This window comes from Loxodonta africana, chromosome 25 (genome assembly GCF_030014295.1).
Source record: "Loxodonta africana isolate mLoxAfr1 chromosome 25, mLoxAfr1.hap2, whole genome shotgun sequence".
Taxonomy (NCBI): domain Eukaryota; kingdom Metazoa; phylum Chordata; class Mammalia; order Proboscidea; family Elephantidae; genus Loxodonta; species Loxodonta africana.
The window spans coordinates 36,003,972-36,022,474 of record NC_087366.1 but is presented as its reverse complement, the minus strand read 5'-3'; the positions used below and the strand labels follow the sequence as shown (position 1 = coordinate 36,022,474).

General features: G+C 43.2%; 1 long non-coding RNA gene across 3 annotated transcripts; it reads right to left on the bottom strand.

Moving 5' to 3' along the window:
• Positions 1–4,100: 4,100 nt before the first annotated feature.
• Positions 4,101–18,236, bottom strand: LOC104845985 (uncharacterized). Of its 3 annotated transcripts, XR_010319412.1 has the most exons (4): positions 11,470–18,236; positions 10,771–10,940; positions 8,405–8,436; positions 4,101–6,756 (listed from the first exon to the last, which is right to left on the bottom strand). It is a non-coding gene; the product is annotated as an uncharacterized LOC104845985 (long non-coding RNA). The 3 variants fall into 3 exon arrangements; XR_002786001.2 differs by having other exon boundaries at positions 4,101–7,590; positions 10,771–18,236; XR_002786000.2 differs by having other exon boundaries at positions 10,771–18,236.
• Between the last annotated feature and the right edge of the window lie 267 nt (positions 18,237–18,503).

Here is an 18,503-nt window from a genome sequence, read left to right as displayed (position 1 = left end):
TGGTTTAAAATCAGGAAAGTTGTGCATCAGGGTTGTATCATTTCACCATATTTATTCAATCTGTATGCTGAGCAAATAATCCCAGGAGCTGGACTATATGAAGAATGAGGCATCAGGATTGGAGGAAGACTCATTAACAACCTTCGATATGCAGATGACACAACCTTGCTTGCTGAAAGTGAAGAGGGCTTGAAGCACTTACTGATGAAGATCAAAGACAACAGCCTTCAGTGTAGACCACACCTCAACATAAAGAAAACAAAAATTCTCACAACAGGACCAATAAGCAATACTATGATAAACGGAGAAAATATTGAGGTTGTCAAGGATTTCATTTTACTTGGATCCACAATCAATACCCATGGAAGCAGCAGTCAAGGAATCAAAAGACATATTACATTGGGCAAATCTGCTGCAAAAGACCTCTTTAAAGTGTTAAAAAGCAAAGATGTCACTATGAGGACTAAGGTGCGCCTAACCCAAGCCATGATATTTTCAATCGCCTCATATGCATCCAAAAGCTGGGCAATGAATAAGGAAGACCAAAGAAGAATCGATGTCTAACCTGTATCTGGTAGACATTTACTATGAGATTTTAGGTGGGTTTAGTAAGTCTGGTGTAAGTGACAACGGAAGAACCCACTGCTACATAGATGGGAATTTGATCTGAGCTTTAAAAACTGTGCAAGATTAGAATAGGTAATGGGGGAACATTTAAAGTTACTGTGCTTGGGACGGAGTAGTTACCCTAAAACTACTCAATGAATGCATGAATAGAAGAGCACGAAGGGAAGACAAAAAGATCAAATCCAGCTCATGGAAGAACTGCCCTTAATTGTCACCTCTGGCCAGTGTAGAGTAATCAACCCTGGGCCTGGTTGAGGCCTGGGTGAAGAGTTGAGACCAAAGTGGTTGAATTATGGAGCAGGGGAATAAAAAGATGGAAGTGGTATTAAAATGAGCCTGGTGTTGGTCAGGAGCTGTGTGGTAGGAGGAGACCTGCAAGGCAGAGAAACCAGTCAGGAGTCTGAGTCAGGAACACAGATGAGAGGTGAGGACAGCTCAGCTGAGGCGACTGGTGCTGAGACTCAGGAAAGGACAGCTGTGGGGCATGGGACCTACGGAACAACCAGCTAAGACAGCGAAAGGTGAGGATGAGCTAAAGGTTGGTCTTGTTAATGATGATAAAATTAATAGTAATTCCCATAAACAGGGAAACTGAGAGCGCTGAATAGGAGGGGGAGATGATGAATTCAGTCACACGTTTGTTGGTTTTGAGCCAGTGATGAGGTACACATGTGGAAATGCCCAGTAGGCAATTATGAAGTCTGAAATTAGAATTCTTACACAGGGTCAGAGGAGGAGAGACTTTGAAGTCATTACATAGAAACAATGAACAAAGCAATGAAAATGGATTGGGTTTCTGAGGGATCAACATAAATAGAAAAATATTAGAAAATCAAAGACTAAGTCAGGGGCAACATACAAATAAAAAAATATGAAAATATTTCAGGAACATTTAATATGGACCTAAATGAAATCAACTGTCATTGCCAGGAGCACATTATGACTTTCCTGGTTCCTAGGCACTTCTACCTTTGTGGGCTTCTTCCTTGACTAAAAGAAAACATTAAAAACTATATTTTATAACTGTAATGGTATAAACCCAAATATAATTCAGGCTGGGTTCATTATGCATTACTCTGTATTCATTATCATTATAATTTTCTTTTTTTCTGATTTGAAAAGAAACGAAAATTAAAACTTTTTCATGGGCTGGTAAAAGTATCATGGGCCCCACCTAGCCTGCTGTGCCTACCAATAAGGCAGCCCTGATCATTACAAGAGAGCGTGAGGGGGGCGAATAAGCCAAAATAATGGGTAATTTTGAAAGATCATGTACGGTTGACTTTCAGAAAGGGGAGTGTATACGTGTATGTACATGCACACGTGTGCATATGTGTGTATGTGCATATCAGGGGAGGTCTGCTTTTTTTTTTTTTAATGTTATAAGCTAATATTTTAATTCACCTTGATTGGTATAGGTACACAACCTTTGTTCTGTTGAATTGGCTCTGAACCAAGATGTCTGGCATACGTGACTGCGTTTAGGAAAGGAGCTTTATTTTTAAAATGTGTATTCTTGGGGTACAGCCCTCAGAGGCTATGATTCCTTTGTTATAAATGCATCTTGTACATCCCAAGAGGAATTATTTTCAGGATAATAGTGTGTGGTTTTGATGTTTTTTGGGCTTAATTCCCAAGTCTAAACATGTTTCCTGAGATTTAGAAGCTTAGACATTTTAAAAATGAACTAAAAAAAAAAAGTTGAAACAAGCTAAATTTAGCTTTGAAGAATTTTAATGCTCAAAAGAAGAAAAGGATGGACCATAGTCAGAAGGCTTTGAAGGGTTTACTTCACTGTGACAGAAATTCCAGGAAGGCTAGCAAGAAAACAACATAAAGAGAGGGAAACAATAAACCACTTCAACAATTTAGTTCAAGTCAGTTCCACAAACGTTTATTGAGCGTCTACTATGAGTCCCCGGGTGGTACAAACTGTTAACTGCATTTGGCTACTAACCGAATGGTTGGATGCTTGAGTCCACCCAGAGGCACCTCAGAAGAAAGACCTAGCGATCTATCTCCAAAAAATCAGTCACCGAAAACCCTGTGGAGCACAGTTCTACCCTGACACACATGAAGGCGCCCTGAGTGAGAGTCAGCTTGACAGCAACTGGTAGTACTATGTGCCAAGTACTAAAACTTCCAGTCTGGAGTGGGTGTGAGCGTTGGGGTTGTGGGCTGGGGCAGAAAACAAACACATACACAGGAAAAGAAGTTCAAGAGGTACAGGGTGAAATATTACTTTACGAATCAAAGGGAGGAAGGTATCCAAGGAGTGGTATCAAAAGTGGCAGATGATTCAGAAAGGATTCCAGAGAGAAGAGTCTCTTGGAGATGGTGAAAATGAGATCACCAGCAGCTGTAGTGATAACTACTTCCTTGGAGTGGTGGGTGTGGAAGGGATGCGAAGTAGCAGAGGGTGTTCCTAAAGTAAGATCTCGAAGTCTGGCTGTGAATGGCAGAAGAACTGGTTTGATTTACCACTAGTGCAGGTTTTAGCCTAGTCTGGAAATATATTTAACATCATAAAAGCCAGTATTAACTGAGGGCTTGCTATGTGCCATGTGGTGTTAAAAACACTTTACGTGTCATTTAATCCTTCCACCAACCTCTGCAGTAAGTGTGATTTTTATACTTATTTCACAGATAAAGAAACCGAGGCACAGAAAGTTTAAGTAACTTGTAGTAGCAGAACAGATATAAGCCAAGCCTCTCTGTCTCCAGAACCTGCACTCATAACCACTGAGTGGGGCTTACCTATACTGAGTGGACCAGGTGTGTTACTAAACGTCACACTTATTTGTCACTTGGTTTTCTTTTGAATTCTACTTTATCAATTTAGAGAGGCAAGTGAAGCACAAAAAAGTGATTTTCCTGTTTGCCCAGTAATAGAGTAACAGAGGCAGAATTGGAATGTGTCACAGAGCAGGAGCTGTTTCCTCCTGGCCTAACCCACTGAGCAGCTGTACAGCAGGGATTTGGAGCTCCATTACAGTGTGGGAAAACCTGGTGGCCCAGTAGTCAAGCGCTACAGCTGCTAACCAAAAGGTCGGCAGTTCAAATCCACCAGGTGCTCCTCGGAAACTCTATGGAGCAGTTCTACTCTGTCCTATAGGGTTGCTATGAATCAGAATCAACTTGACAGCAGCGGGTTTGGTTTTGGCTTTCTTTGGTATGGTGTGGAGATGAGCCAGGCAGCCCAAAAGGCATGCACTGAGGCCCCAAGGAAGGGGAAGCTGGGACACGGTTAAAAAGAACAGACATTTGGCCAGTGCTCAGCCCAGATCTATCACTGCATCCCTGGGGCTCCCCCAAAAGGAAAACTTTACTTGAGAAGAACTAACTTTGTTTTCTCTCCCTGACCATGTAGAAAATGCTGGGGTCTCAGAGCCTTTCCTCACAAGGCCCAGGTGGTGGTCTTGGATGCACATCTTCCTCTTTGGCCAAGTGGGTGGAAAGCTCATTCTGGATGAAAAACATATGACCTGATTTAAGAAAAAAAAAAAAAAAAAAACCACCGCCTTGGAGTCGATTTCAGACTCACAACAACCCCACAGGGTTTCCAGGGCCGTAAATCTCTACGGAAGCAGACTGCCACAGCTTTCTCCCCCAGAGCGGCTGGTGGTTTTGAACCGCTGACCTTTCGGTTAGCAGTCAATTGCTTTAACTACTGCACCACCAGTTAAATAAAATGCATAGAAGATACATGTACATGGACAATGGGTAATCTGAAATTTTCTAGTACACACTAGCAAAACTCCTTTTGCGAATTTTTCTTTCCCACCTCCTGCAACCCAATGAACAAGTACAGAGTATGATGTCCACAGAGGTGGTTTAACAATTCTATTTTCAAAGACAATATTTCCCATCAATTTTTAAAAGCTTTTTGCAAATATTATTTTAATATCTATACTTTTGAATACGTCTGCACTTCTAAACATCTAGAAAGTTTGTTGTTTTGTTAATTGCTGTGTAGTTGGCACCGACTCATGGCAACCCCATATACAACAGAACAAAACTTTGCCTGGTCCTGTGCCACCTTCACAATCATTGATATGCTCAAGTCCATTGCTGTGGCCACTGTTTATTTTAAGCATCTTCCAACCTAGGAGTTCATCTTCCAGGTCTATATTAGACAATGCTCTGTTGTGATCCATGAGGTTTTCAATGACTTATTTTTGGAAGTAGATTGACAGGCCTTTCTTTCTAGTCTTTCTTAGTCTGGACGTTCCATGGAAACCTGTCCACCTTGCTGCTATGTGAACCAATGGCATAGCTTCCAGCATCACCTGATAGCATTTTTAAAAAAGGATACTTGGTCATCTTGACTTTTACTCTGAGTTCATAAGAGGAAAATAACAATCTGAGCACAAAGGGCTATAAATGGCTTTTTTTTTCTCCTCAAAAGTTAATGGCATTGCTTTTCAGCATGAAATAAGTGCAACTGACCTGTTCGCCTCTCTCTGTCTAGTACTGAAAATATATACCTTGGAAATGTGTATACAGGGACAAAGAGAAAGCTAGATAGATAACTGTAAAAATATTTGGCTAATAAAGTTAGGCCCTGATTTTTGTGCCTATACTAAACTGCTGCTTCTATCATTGCCATTGCTTAGAGAAGATAGTGGCAAACCAGCCATCAAAGAAGGTGGAAGGGAGAAAGTATTGTATGTTGAAGAAATACAGCAGTATCAGCAACACATTGTGTTATGGATGGCGTTGTTACGGATAAAAAGTGCTACACATGTATACTTCTGGAATACAACCTATGTGTATCTTTAAAAAGTGTACTTTCATTACATTTAAAAAAATCTACTCCTATTTAAGTGTCCACCACTCATCTGTCAGTTTGTCATACTGTGGTGGCTTGTGTGTTGTTATGGTGCTGGAAGCTATGCCACCAGTATTTCAAATACCAGCAGGGACACCCACGGTGGGCAGGTTTCAGGGGCGATTCCAGACAAAAACAGACTAGGAAGAAAGGACTAGTGATCTACTTCCAAAAATAAGCCAGTAAAACCCTATGGATCACAAAAAAAAATTGTCTGATACAGTGCTGGAAGATGAGCCCCTTAGGTTGGAAGTCACTTAAAAAATACAGTGGCTGCAACAATCGCCTTGAGCATACAATGATCATGACGATGACTCAGGACCATGCAATGTTTGTTCTGTTGCCATGAGTCAGAGCCAACTAGATTGCAGCTAGCAACAACAATATTGAAATATACTAGAGAAACTAACTATTTAAAACAAACAAAAAATCCAATGGTGATTTGCAGACTTTATAAAGTGTTCTTTTGTAATTCTGAATAATCATCCTCTGATTTATCTCTTTTCTAAGGGATACAGCATTCAATACAGAGTGTTTATCAAGGTAGTTATACCTGTATTTGAAATAAATGGGTTCTCTGTTACAGATACAAATGGCTATTAGCAATGAGGTAATTATAATGGGGCAGGAAACCCTGGTGGTGCAGTGGTTAAGTGCTACTGCTGCTAACCAAAAGGTCGGCAGTTCAAATCTACCAGGTGCTCCTTGGAAACTATGGGGGTTAGTTCTACTCTGTCCTATAGGGTCGCTAAGAGTCAGGATAGACTCAGCAGCAATGGGTTTGGCTTTTTTTATGATGGGGCATTAACACGGAAAAGTCAAATATTTCTTGTCAATATTTTGGAAATGACACTGGCAAGGACCGTGCATTTGTCTGTAGATGCCCTCTCCTCATGGTGCCCTGCTCTGAACAACTCACACCAACTGGCTCTGCTCCACCAGCTCAGTCTACGTCACTGCGTAGCTCAAAACTGTTCCGTCTGAGTTCCTGAGTGGTTAAGAAGAGAATTTTCCATAGTCAATTTCCCTCCCAACACATCTATTATAAAACACACTATCTGCAGTGGTTTACAAATTTTGTTTTCTTTCAGGACAACAGAATAAGGGGCCACCTCATGTGTTCCCAGAATCATCTACTGCCCCGCCCCCATGCAGAGAGAGGGGAAGGCAGGCGGAGCCGAGATGGAACCCTGGCCTGGGAGACTGGATGCGATTGATGCTAGTCTCCTGCATGCACCATCCCGTGGGGCGCCTGAGGATGCGGCGCTGGCTGTGGTCCAGGTGAGTTGGAGGCAGTCCTAGAAGTAAGAACATCCATCATGCTTAGTAAGATCTTAGGTTGTAACGGCTGCCTTGAGCTTTCAGATATTTTTTATAAAGCTCCTGGTCATGAAGTGCTCTTTCCACGTCTGCTGCCATATGTTTTTCCAGCTGGACTTCCACCAGTCTTCCGTTCTCCAGAAAGTTCTCATTCATTCAGCCCAAGGGTATCTCATCGGCTTTTCTAAGGACAGCTAGAGGTTTCAGCAGGAAGCCTGGCCACATGGAAAAGCAAGCTCCGAGCTTGTAGACGAAGGTCTCAAATTGTGGGTCTGAGTCTAGAGATGGTGCACTTTCCGTATTCAATTTAAATTTGGAGATATTTAAATAAACATATTTAAGTATGTGAATCTGTATAAGAAAACCAGTTCAAAGTGAAATTGGAACAAGTCCGAATTTTTACAATTGGGGAATCCCAATAGCTGGGACGGGAAAAACTACAGGTTGAAGCCCTGGAATGGGAGACTTGGAAGAGGCATAGTGAGCCGTTCCAGGAGCCGGATGCCGGAAACTGAATTATTGCCAAGACTGTGGAGAGCTACACACATTCAAAGTAGCGCAGCTGGCCGCCATCTTTGGGCAGGGCACTGCTGTTCCTGCCTCAGCTCAAAATTTGAGGGACAGGAGATTTGCTTGCTATGCACTGCTTACACTGCCCTTGTTTTCTAAGAGGGAGATTATGTTTCTAGCAGGGCTTCCACCTGCAATTTTTTTCCATTATCATTCCAGTTCGCCCAAATTTAAAAAATTTAGGTCTGTTCCAGCTTTGCTTCTTCGGCCATGACTGAACCGGGAAGAACTAGTTCCAAGCCCTGAAGAAAACATTCTTATTACGAAGCATTACAGACGTTTCCTCACCAAATCCAACAGTGCAGACCACACGCTCCCTACTGCCCTCCCCAACTCCTTGCCCCTTCTTCCCACTACCATTTTCCAGCCCCCCTCTACCGGCACCACTTGCTATTTAAATAGGTCCTAGCCTTTTCTCATCACCTTCACACTATGAAATCTGAAGGGGCAAACAAGCCTATGATAATGTAAAGAAGTCTTAGAACAACTCAACCTAGCAGGATAAAATCCAGAATGTTGACAGTACCAGTTTGTGGAGACCAATTCACAATGTCTGGATTTAGGGGTCCTTAATTACTCAGTGGTAGCTAAGAAATTGTGCAAATCTGAAGTGATAATGTATTTTTCAAAGTAGGTAACAGAAAGCAATAGTATGAGGAAATCACACTGATTTTCACTTTCTTCTTGCTCATTGGTTTCGCTAAATATTTAAACAAGAATATAACTGCAATATTTCTAAACGATTGTGTAACTGTTCTGAAGCTTTGACTATATACCTCCCAGTACAATAATACAAGTGGTATATATCTGCTGGGTTACTCATTAAACTACTGTGACAGATCGTATTTCTGGTTAATTGTTAGTTCCTTATGACCTTAGACTTTGCCTGTGTATTTAATAACACCATCTGCTGTCTGGGGTAGCAATACTACCTTTTTACATGAGGATTACTGTTCTTAGTTCGTAAACAACAGTGCACAGTCCGAGGTGTTGAAACCCTACCATAGAATTATTTAAATTATACTACCCACGGAAAGCTTAAAGAAAAAAACTGACCTTATTCCCTGTGCTGGCTTTATTGGCTTCAACTGAAAAAAAAAAAATCATAATTTATATACCATAATAAAAACATAAAAAAGATTTACAGGTTATATTCTTGGTCTGCAAAATGAAATGTTTTAAAAGAACTCTGTCCTGTTTGTCTTCTTCCAGACCAGTTTCTCACTGTATATAAATCTCTGATAAATAACTCTCACAAAGTTAAATGGGATGAGACTTTTATTTTTTTAACCATGACTTGAGATTGTGCCTTTTTGTTTTGTGGCATGTTGAGACTCTTGTTGGTGCACAAGAAATTTTGAAATGTCTACTCACATGTGGTCTATAATAAGGCAAATATTGGCAGAGTTTTAAGTCAGCTATCTCTGTTTGGGACTGACAGATGGGCACTTGAGAAATGAACCCTTGGTGGTCAGAGGTGATGGTGGGAGAACAGAACAGAGCAGAGCATTTACTGTTAATTTAACCTAACCCATGTTGTACAGTATACTAATTTAGTGCAATTTTCCCATGCGCGCATCAGAACTTCCTAAAAACCTAGCTAGGGCTCTATGGAGTGGGAAAGCTGACTCACATCTAACCTCCATCTCTTACATCAGAGGAAAAAGAAAGGTTTTCTTCCAACATCTCCATTTGACTCTGCAAGGACGCAAAGCTGCACCCTTCAGAGTCAGAAGACGGAAACTTCATTCATTTATATATTCGTTTACTTGTCCTTAATCCATTCCCAGTCTGAGTCCAAAAAGGAGCTGAGGTGAATGAAAATTACTGTTTACTTTGCTAGGGGAACTACAGCTCCTCAAAGGTGAAAATCTTTCACAGCAACTGTAATTTTTCATTCCTTAATATGGTGATAATATTAAGAAGCAGGAGTGAGCACTGAAGGATAAGGCATTCTCAGTCATGAGCGTCTGCTTTTTAAGTCCTTGACTTTTGTTATGAACGAGGCTCGTAGAATTGACCATTATGAGCCCTGCACTCACACAATCCATAGCTTTATGCTAAAATATGAACCCTTCAGAGTGATTTTGTTTTTGTGTGTGTCTGCGTGTGTTTAAATTACTTGAAACTGGAGGGGTTGGCCTGAACACCAAGCACATGAAAATAATCAAGAGGTCGTTTGCCAACAGAAAACAACTTCAATAGTACGGAATGTAGAATTCTGAGCCTAAACCACTTGACAGTATCCCAAAAAGGCATGTCCTGACATGTTTTCAGCATAAGAGAGCTCCAGCATTCCAGGCTTTTAAAAGGATGTCTCCAGTTACAGCTAAAAGGGGCTGCTTACCCTTTTCTACACTCTGAATTCAAGGAATCTGGGAGTCTCATCCTAGAACATTCATTTAAAAATATACTGAGTAATCTTTACATGAAAAGTAAAGTATATGACTCTTGACTTTTTCGGTTTTTGAAGAATAGTTGAAATAAATTTTACACACAAGCACTTTTTTTTCCTATTTCTGAAAAACAGGATTTGAGAAACTTCATTGAGTTTTTCCATAATCAGACCCAAATATACCAAATTCATATAGAAGGTTACAAATGTAGCATTTTGCTATAGTTAACAAAGTCACAGTAAATTTCAAAACTTCAGAATTCCTTGAACTTACTCTCGTAACATTCAGTATATAGTCAGGGTTCAGTAAAGAAGTCGTGCTGCCATTAAGCAATGGTATCCTGGGTGAGAATACAAAAAACCTCAGAACGAGTTTCCACATCCTGCTGACCTATTCAGCCAAATGTCTGTCAGTGCGTGGAACATTTTTTTCTTCAAATGAAGCCCTCTTGAGTACTACATTTTTACACAAATAATGCGCACGTTTTATATATATATATATGTATTTTTTTTTGCCAACTTCGCAACCCCCTTGTGCACTGTTTTCCTAGGCGCCTTATGTGCATTATTTATGTGGGAGTGTTACTTGCAAAAATACCATTAATGGGAAAGGCCTGTGGATAGTGTATTAAATCTTGAAATACATAGATAGGTAGATATGTAGGTCAAAGTCTTTTGTGGAAAGAAATGTGCAAACGTTTCCCTAAGTTACCTTGGGACACTTGAATGGAGCATATTAATGCCGATACAGATGTTTTTTGCCCTAGCTAACTTCAGCTAAGTATAGACCATGGTTTAGACACTCCTAGCCTGGGATTTTAGCCTACACCAAGCAGACACGATGTTCTCAGATGATGATCTGGTAGCTACTTAACTTCACAACTTTATTTAATGGCACGATGCCCCAGAATAATGGGCGGGCATTTACTGGTAGTCTTTCTGTATTGTTTTGCGATACTATGAGTGTCAGAACAATGTTGAGCTTGAATTTATCAAATATTTCTGCATTCCCATTACCAACACCCACCAGACGAAGGGTCAGGGCAGAAATGACATGAAGTCCAGTGTCCCTCTTCCACTCAAGAAAAACTCTGGCCCAGAGTGTCCAAGTGACCTGCCTCCGATCATATGCCAAGTGTCTGAAGAGAATCGTTGGCCCCTCAGCTCTCTGCTGTGCGGATATTCACATGTATGAACCTGTGAAGAAAATAAAAATAGGAGGTAGCACGCCAGTGGACTGAAGAAGGAACTGCAGTTTGGGAAACCTGGATTCTAGCTGTTGTTTACCTGTAGATTTTCTCTGTCTTAAGGCAAATTCCTCATCTGGGTGCCTCAGTTACCAAATTCATAAAGTAAACAGACACTGATATTCTTAGCAGTTGTTAAGAATAACAAACTGGTCTGATAAAGCACATATGAATAGGTAAAATAGAAGCAGTCTGAAAAATATTTAACATTCAGATACCTATAAATGCTAAGAGATAACAGCCCCAAGGTAGTTCACATATATGAAGTTTCCAGGCATGTTTCAGAACTAACTTCCTCAATCAGGAATTCGCTGGAAGGGCTGGGGAGGCTTGCCAACAAGTCCATTGAAGTTCATTTGTATTTGCATTTTAGCTGTCTGTGACAAGCTTTTTAGTAAACATACTACATGTAGGCAGTCACTTTAGAGAATCCATTTCACTATTTCTGGCCACTAGTGGTCTTTTGTGAGGGCTCAAACCTGTGAGGGCTGCCTGCTCCCGTGTATTTAGTTTTCTTCTGCCCTGTATTGACTTCAGTTCTGGCTGTGAATCTTAATTTTCTCAATGCTTTTGCACTCCCTCTGGCAAAGAGTATGATCATGTGGGCATAGGGAAAGATGAGTCAATGCAATACAGAAGTTCACTCCGATTAATAAATTATAGTCTACAATTAGTCTTTTTAACTTTCCCTCCTTTTATCCTTTCATCAAGGAGCTCTGTCTCCCTTACATACTTACAACTGATATATATATATATGTGTATATATATATATATATATATATGAAAGGATTTTATTGTTAAACACTTAGATCTTTGAGAAATATCATTGGAATACCCACTGTGTACATAAAATAATTTTAAAAACAACAACCCTACACTTTTTGGCTAAGCATATCAGACCAGAGCAAGTAAGCCACCAGAACAGATTACTGATGCTCCGTTGGTAAAGACCAAATTTTCCGGTTGATTGTCATTCTTTTGCAAAATATATTTTCATCTTCTCAAGAGAAAGTCAGTCTAGTTCATATTGGCTATTGCATAAGAAATACAAACAATAACAATGAAGGCATATTTGAATAAGTTATGATCATTCTGCTTCCTATAACCCAAACCAAATCAAACTCGTTGCCATCAAGTTGATTCCGACTCATAGTAACCCTAAAGGACAGAGTAGAACTGCCCCAGAGGGTTTCCAAGAAAAGGCTGGTGGATTCAAACTGCCGACCTTTTGGTTAGCAGCCATAACTCTTAACCACTGCACCACCACCACCAGGGTTGCTTCGTATAGCTCCCCTTACAACCATAAAATTCCATGAAATACGTGGCTTCATATTTTTTATTTTCAATACCCTGTAGTCCATTGTATTTATTTATCTGAGTGCAAAGTAGTCAAGATTGGAGTCTTATGATAGGAATTAAATGATTTCATGATTTTTTTCTTTATTTTTAAGGAAATGGGTCACAAAGAGTTGGAGGTATGGCATTCCAAATTGGTTGAGTGCTAAAACCATTTCATTGCCCAATGAAATCTCAGAATTGAATTTTTTATCCTAACACCAACATCAGTATTTATCTAAGGTTATAAAGACCAGCACGAAGTGGTTTGCCATTTAAGGAGTTTCACGCTGGACATAGTATTGTGGCAACTGTCCCTCATCTCTACCATCTCCCACTACCTATTGTGAATGCTTGTTTTTCCATGGATTGAGTGTCCAATGCTATGTTTTTTTGAGTGTCCTATGAACTATACTAGATTTTTTTTTTCCCCTATAAATAAGAATACAGATACAAACAAATCTGAACATTTAGAAGTCTCTTTTTCTGGGCATTTAAATTATGCTTACATAATTTTTTAAATGCAAATATGTTCTGTTGTTGTTGTTGTTGTGTGCTGTCGATTCAATTCTGACTCATAGCGACCCTATAGGACTGAGTAGAACTGCCCCCATACTGTTTCCTAGACTGAAATCTTAATGGGAGCAGATCGCCAGGTCTTTTCTCCCATAGAGCCATTGGTCGGTTTGAATCTCAGACCTTGCAGTTAGCAGCTGAGCACTTAACCACTGCACCACCAACCAAAACCAAAAACCAAACCCAAACCAAAACCCACTGCCTTCAAGTTAATTCCAACTCATAGTGACTCTGCACCGCCAGGGCTCCTTAAATATATTCTAGACTATATCATTAGAAAACAGGACTGATACCTGGATTTCATTCCTGGTACTCACTTTTAATGTTACTTTAGGGAAACCACCACTTAACATTTCTGAAGGAGGACGAATATAGGAGAATTTATGCTTGAAACATATTTTTTAAATGTCCATATGAAAAATATAATAAATACGAGAATCGACTCACCAGGCACACAACATAATATTCTTAACTTTTGCAATTGTTACACCATCGTGTTTTCTCATTCCCTTCCCTCTGGATGTACATGTAGAAAAGTTACATTTTAAAATAATGTAATTAAGTATGCTTTAATGAGAGGGAATTTACCATTTTAAATATTTTCTAACTTTATCAGTGAAGTTAGTTCACTGTTTTGTCAGTGTCTTCCCACTGACCTCTTTAAAGGTTTTTTCTTTTAAAAGTTTTTTGTGAGTGTCTTAAATATAAGTTAAACCCACACCCAGATACTATTCCAGAAAAGTGCATTTCATCTCGCTCTTTCCAAAAAGTCAATAGGAGGGTTTTGGCATCAAATGGCTGTTGAATCCCTTCCAGTTCTCCTACAAATTTCCTTGTAGACTGAGCGAGTGTGTGACCTCAATCTCTCCTTTGTATTTTTCACTCAGCTCTTAAAATTCTGACACAGTAAGCAGTTAGCTTGTATCAGGACCCCAAATTTTGCTCTAAATGGGAGACTGTACTTGTTTACACATAGGCTGGTGACTAACAGCTTCTGTGTATAATATGTGGATGATTAAGGGCTCCTGTGATTTTATGTGGCCTGATTCTTAGACCCTCCACGGAGAATTTCTCTCTTCCACATAAGAGCCTCACTAATATCTGAATGCTCTCTTGTGCACAGAAGAGGAGGCTAGAGGGAGAGGTCAAACAGAGGGAAAGTATTTCTAAAAAAGTGTATTTGTAATTTGAACAGCAGTGGAATTGTGTCAGAAAATGCTATTATTTAGAGGACAGGCTTTCGCATACATTACAGAATACCCCGTTATGTCACGACTCTCCATAGTACGGGAAGATGTATTCATATCAACGAGTACATTCAAATATAGATTTATAACTTCTTTTAAATGGAAAAAGCTCTGCACATTACAAGCGTTCTTCTAGCCAATTGTACTTTTGCTCAAGTACCAGCAGAAATCCAAATGACATGTGTTTGCATTTTTTTTCTCCTTCAAATATCCCAGGGTCAGAGTTTAAGAAGCTTTAGTATGGTTGCAACAGCAGGTTATTAATAGAAGCTACAAAAAAAAAAAAAAAAAAACACTTTTTTTCCCCCCACATTCTAAAGGATGAAGGCTGTACTTCCACCTCTGGATAAAGGGTGAAACTCATGAACTCAGCAGTCCCTCGGAATGCCATCTCCTGGCCAGCACCCCACAAGGTGCTAGGGCTCGTGGCTGCACCCTCACACGGCTGTGTGTCCTGAGGGCAGAGTTAGGCTCCTGCCCTATCCGCAGCCAGTACAGGGTACAGTGTGTTAGGAAGAGCATACGGGCTAGAATAAGCTCCGGGCAGCAGATTATGATTTTAGATGTTTAGTTTTCCAACAATGGAAACTCACGTAAATCACAACGTGGGAGTCAGATTTGCTCTACCCATGGAGCTAGTGCTCTTACAACTGTTCCCTATCCAAATCCTGGACAACCTGGTGGCGTAGTGATTAAGAGCTAAGGCTGCTAACCAAAAGGTTGGCAGTTCGAATCCACCAGGTGCTCCTTGGAAATCCTGAGGCAGTTCTACTCTGTCCTTTAGGGTCGCTATGGGTTGAAACCGACTCGATGGCAACGGGGAGGCGGGGGTATGGGTATCCAATTCCTTTTGATGGTGTAGTGGATAGCTTTCCTTTTGCTCCTGGGGTTTTATTTAAAAAAACACAAAACAAAACAAAACTTCAACTTTAGAGCTGAGAAGGACTGTTTGGTTCTCTAGTCTCAGCAGGCATGTTCCCCGTAGTCTATTTCCTTTAGTTCTTAAGACAAATGGCGGCATTTCAGCGTTCTACTTAAAAGCTAGCCTCAACCTACCGCCTCACCAGCACTTGGCTAGGCATCCGCCTGCCTGTCCACTGCGACCAACCCGGTAACCTTGACTAAGTGGCAACCAGGATCATAATTATCCTGTGAGAGGACCTGGGGCCTTAAGCAGGAGGGCAGAGTCTACGTGACTAAAACATCCCAACTTCCTCTTTCATAAGTCATCACATGATGAAGTACAATTACAATTCCTGCCTTGTCCCTGCGAATTGCAGACGCATTGCCTCACCCTGAAAGCCCTGCTCCTGTGTGTGGAGGAGGCGCTGTAACTGCTGCAGCAGCTGCTTTGGAAGGTTCCAACTCTGCTTTGCACGGGGAGGGTGGGTGGAAGACAAAAACAAAGCTATGTTTACTTAGCATACATCACAGCTTCTAAGCTACATGAAAGGGCAGGCAGCATGAAAGACTTTTGGTACAATATAAGGCATCCCTGCCCCGAACTCAGGGCCAGCCTTAACCCTCTTGATCCCGGATCCTTTTATGGCGGGAGAGCCCAGAGCGAAAATAGCTTCTCCATTTTCCAGCAGGCATTTCATTAGGGAAGTTACAACAACTCTGTTTTGACATTAAAGTGGCGGTGTAAAATAAAAAGGTAATGCTTTTCTGCTGGAGAAGAAAATCTATGTTCCACAAAGACTCTTCGTTACCTTTCAAGGCTCAATTTGTATTTGTTTGGGTACGGTAGCCTCTCCCTTAAGGGCGTTACAGTGGTCGCTGGCAGGTAAATGAATATAATTAGGCCATGGTTCTAATGGCGAGTTGTGGTTTCCTTTTAATGTTTCAGTCACTGGCTAGTGGGGCAGTCTCTGGGGCGCATTGAGATGGCTGATCTCTCTGCAGCGCCAAGACTGGGCTCATCCCCTCTGGGCATTGGCCAGGTGGGAAAAGTCACGTGCTGGTATTATTGGCACAGGGTTTCAGCTCCCAGCCTGAATTGCGGGGGGAAGGGGGAGGAGAGGAGGTCCTTGAAGGAGGTGTGCTACCAGCCACAGCCAGGGATGGGACTGACCAAACCTACTCTCACTAGCTGCTCCCAGGAAGGGTCCAGGCAGGCCCCATTCTCCCAGTTCAGGAGGTTGAGGCGGGATTGCTCCTTCAGGGCAAAATGTGGAGCACGATGGGGAGACACTTAATGGGGCACACCTTCTTCTCTGGAAATCCCCGAGAAAGCTCATTCGGGGTTAGCCTGTAAAAACACTCAGGTCTGACATTGTTCTCCCTGCCATTTTCGAACAGGTTTTCTCATGTGCTTAAAGCAGCTTCCTTCACTGTTTCTCTGAGGGTGTTCTTCCTCTTCCTTGTGGTTAATCCCTTCAAGCAACCTGGCATTTTCAACAGCAACAACAGAAGAGAAACGTCAGCAGGATTTTCTTCTCTCTCCACCTACCAATCCAGTTGTAGGGAAAATATAATTAGTACCCTGTTCTTCCCACACTTAACCAGCTCATTCCAGTCTAAGGCAGAGAAGTAGGCCTGTGTTCCCAACAAAAGCAGCTCCAGCGGCCGCCCTGACAAAGCTGAAGTGTAAAAGTCCCGACTGAGAGAGTGACTAAGCCCGCGTGTATTAGTCAGCGAGACTAACGACCAGCCAAAGTGATTTACCATAAAACAAATCAGCTCCTCCTCCCGATAAAAGTGTGAAACTCAAGTGTTCAAGTCAGTCTGGGCAGAGTCTATGGCTGCAGACCGTGGCGGAGGACCGCGGTCCCAGCACAGTCTGCTGTCGCAGACCCCTTCGCGTCAGGCGGGTCGGCGCCGAGGGAGGGCGGACACCGGCCTGGCTGCGTGGACAGTACAAACCCGCCTCCCATCACAGCACCCAGCTGCCAACGGCCCCGGCCTGCACGACAACTGCACGTGCAGCCTGTGAACCAGCCCCCGCCGGTCGCCCCTCTGAGCCCGCGGGGCCCTCGGCGGAACACGCCGGCCGCCGCCGACACTCGCCCACTCCCCAACACTGGCGCCTGGCGCTACCTGGAGTACAAGTTTAGCCCGGCTGAGGGAGGGACCTGAAGGACCAGAAATAGCCGGCGGGGGCGGGGCCTGCGCGGTGACGCGAAGGCTCTGGCTATAGATCGCGCTGTTTCCCTTGATCCCTGGAATGTGCATTTCGTTTAATGAGGCTGCAAGTGCCAATTGCATAGAGTCACGTCCGTGCGGAGCATGCGCACTCAGCTGCGGCTCAGGGGCCTGCTCGGCGCCCACGTCACGGCCCCCGCCCGCTCTAACCTACATCGGCGGCCGCGCGCCCTCTCGGGCCGCCACCCTCCGCGCCGCCCCCTCCCTCCGGCCGGCACCGCCCTCCTCAGGCCGGGAAAGTCGTTGGATCCGGAAGCTGGGAGGAAACAACGTAAGGTGGCCGGGCGGAAAACTTTGTGTGTGCCCACTCCCTCTCCTGCAGCAGCCACCCTAGGAAAGACAGGGCAGTGGGATTTTTGTTTGCACAGCGCTTCCTTTCCCTTTCAGAGGGGGCTTAATGAAAGATTTGAGAGCCAACGGAAGGCATTTTTAACGCAGTCATATGTTTTGAAAACACTCCAGACCCGCCTGTTTTCGGGAAACTTGAAGCGACAGGCGTTACTTGTATCTTTTTCCAACACAAAAGAAAGCGTAGGAGCGCTATATTAAAATGGGACCCTGTCTGTCTGCGTGTTCGCGCGTTTCCCAGCGGAGCGCTAATGTACTTCCTTAAACAACTGTGCGTGAATCATGCTCACTTAAAATCTCCATCCCTAAGGGATTATTGACAGAACCAAGGCACAAAGTGGCACGGTTTAAAAAAAAAAAAAGAAAAGCCATTTTCGCACGATTAGGCCCAAAAGGACATCAGGAGAGGAGAAAAACAAGCCTTACGCGTCCGCGTGGCCGCGCGCCGAGCGGAGGGCAAGGGGAAGGAAAGTGGAGGAAGAGGAACAACCACACTGACATCACATGCACGCTGGGAGGACTCCGCGGCTCCTCCCGCCGGCCGAGGAGCGCGGGCCGCCTGCTTGCCGCCGGGTTCTCCTGGCCGGAGCCGAGAGCGCCGCGCACGCGGACGGGGGCGCGCGCGGGCGGGGGCGCCGCGCGCAGGCGCTGTGCAAAGCTGTCGAAGAATCAAGTCTGTAGAAGTGGTGCGGCCGCGGCGGCAGCAGCAGCACGACGGCGGCGGCGGCGGAGCTGCAGTGGGCCCGGCGCTGACCGGGCGCTGGCAGAGCGGCGACGGCAGGAGTCGTGAGTGAGCGGCGCAGCGCTCCAAAGCCCGCGCCGCGGCCCCACTCCACGCGGATCGGCCGCCGCCGCCCCGGCGC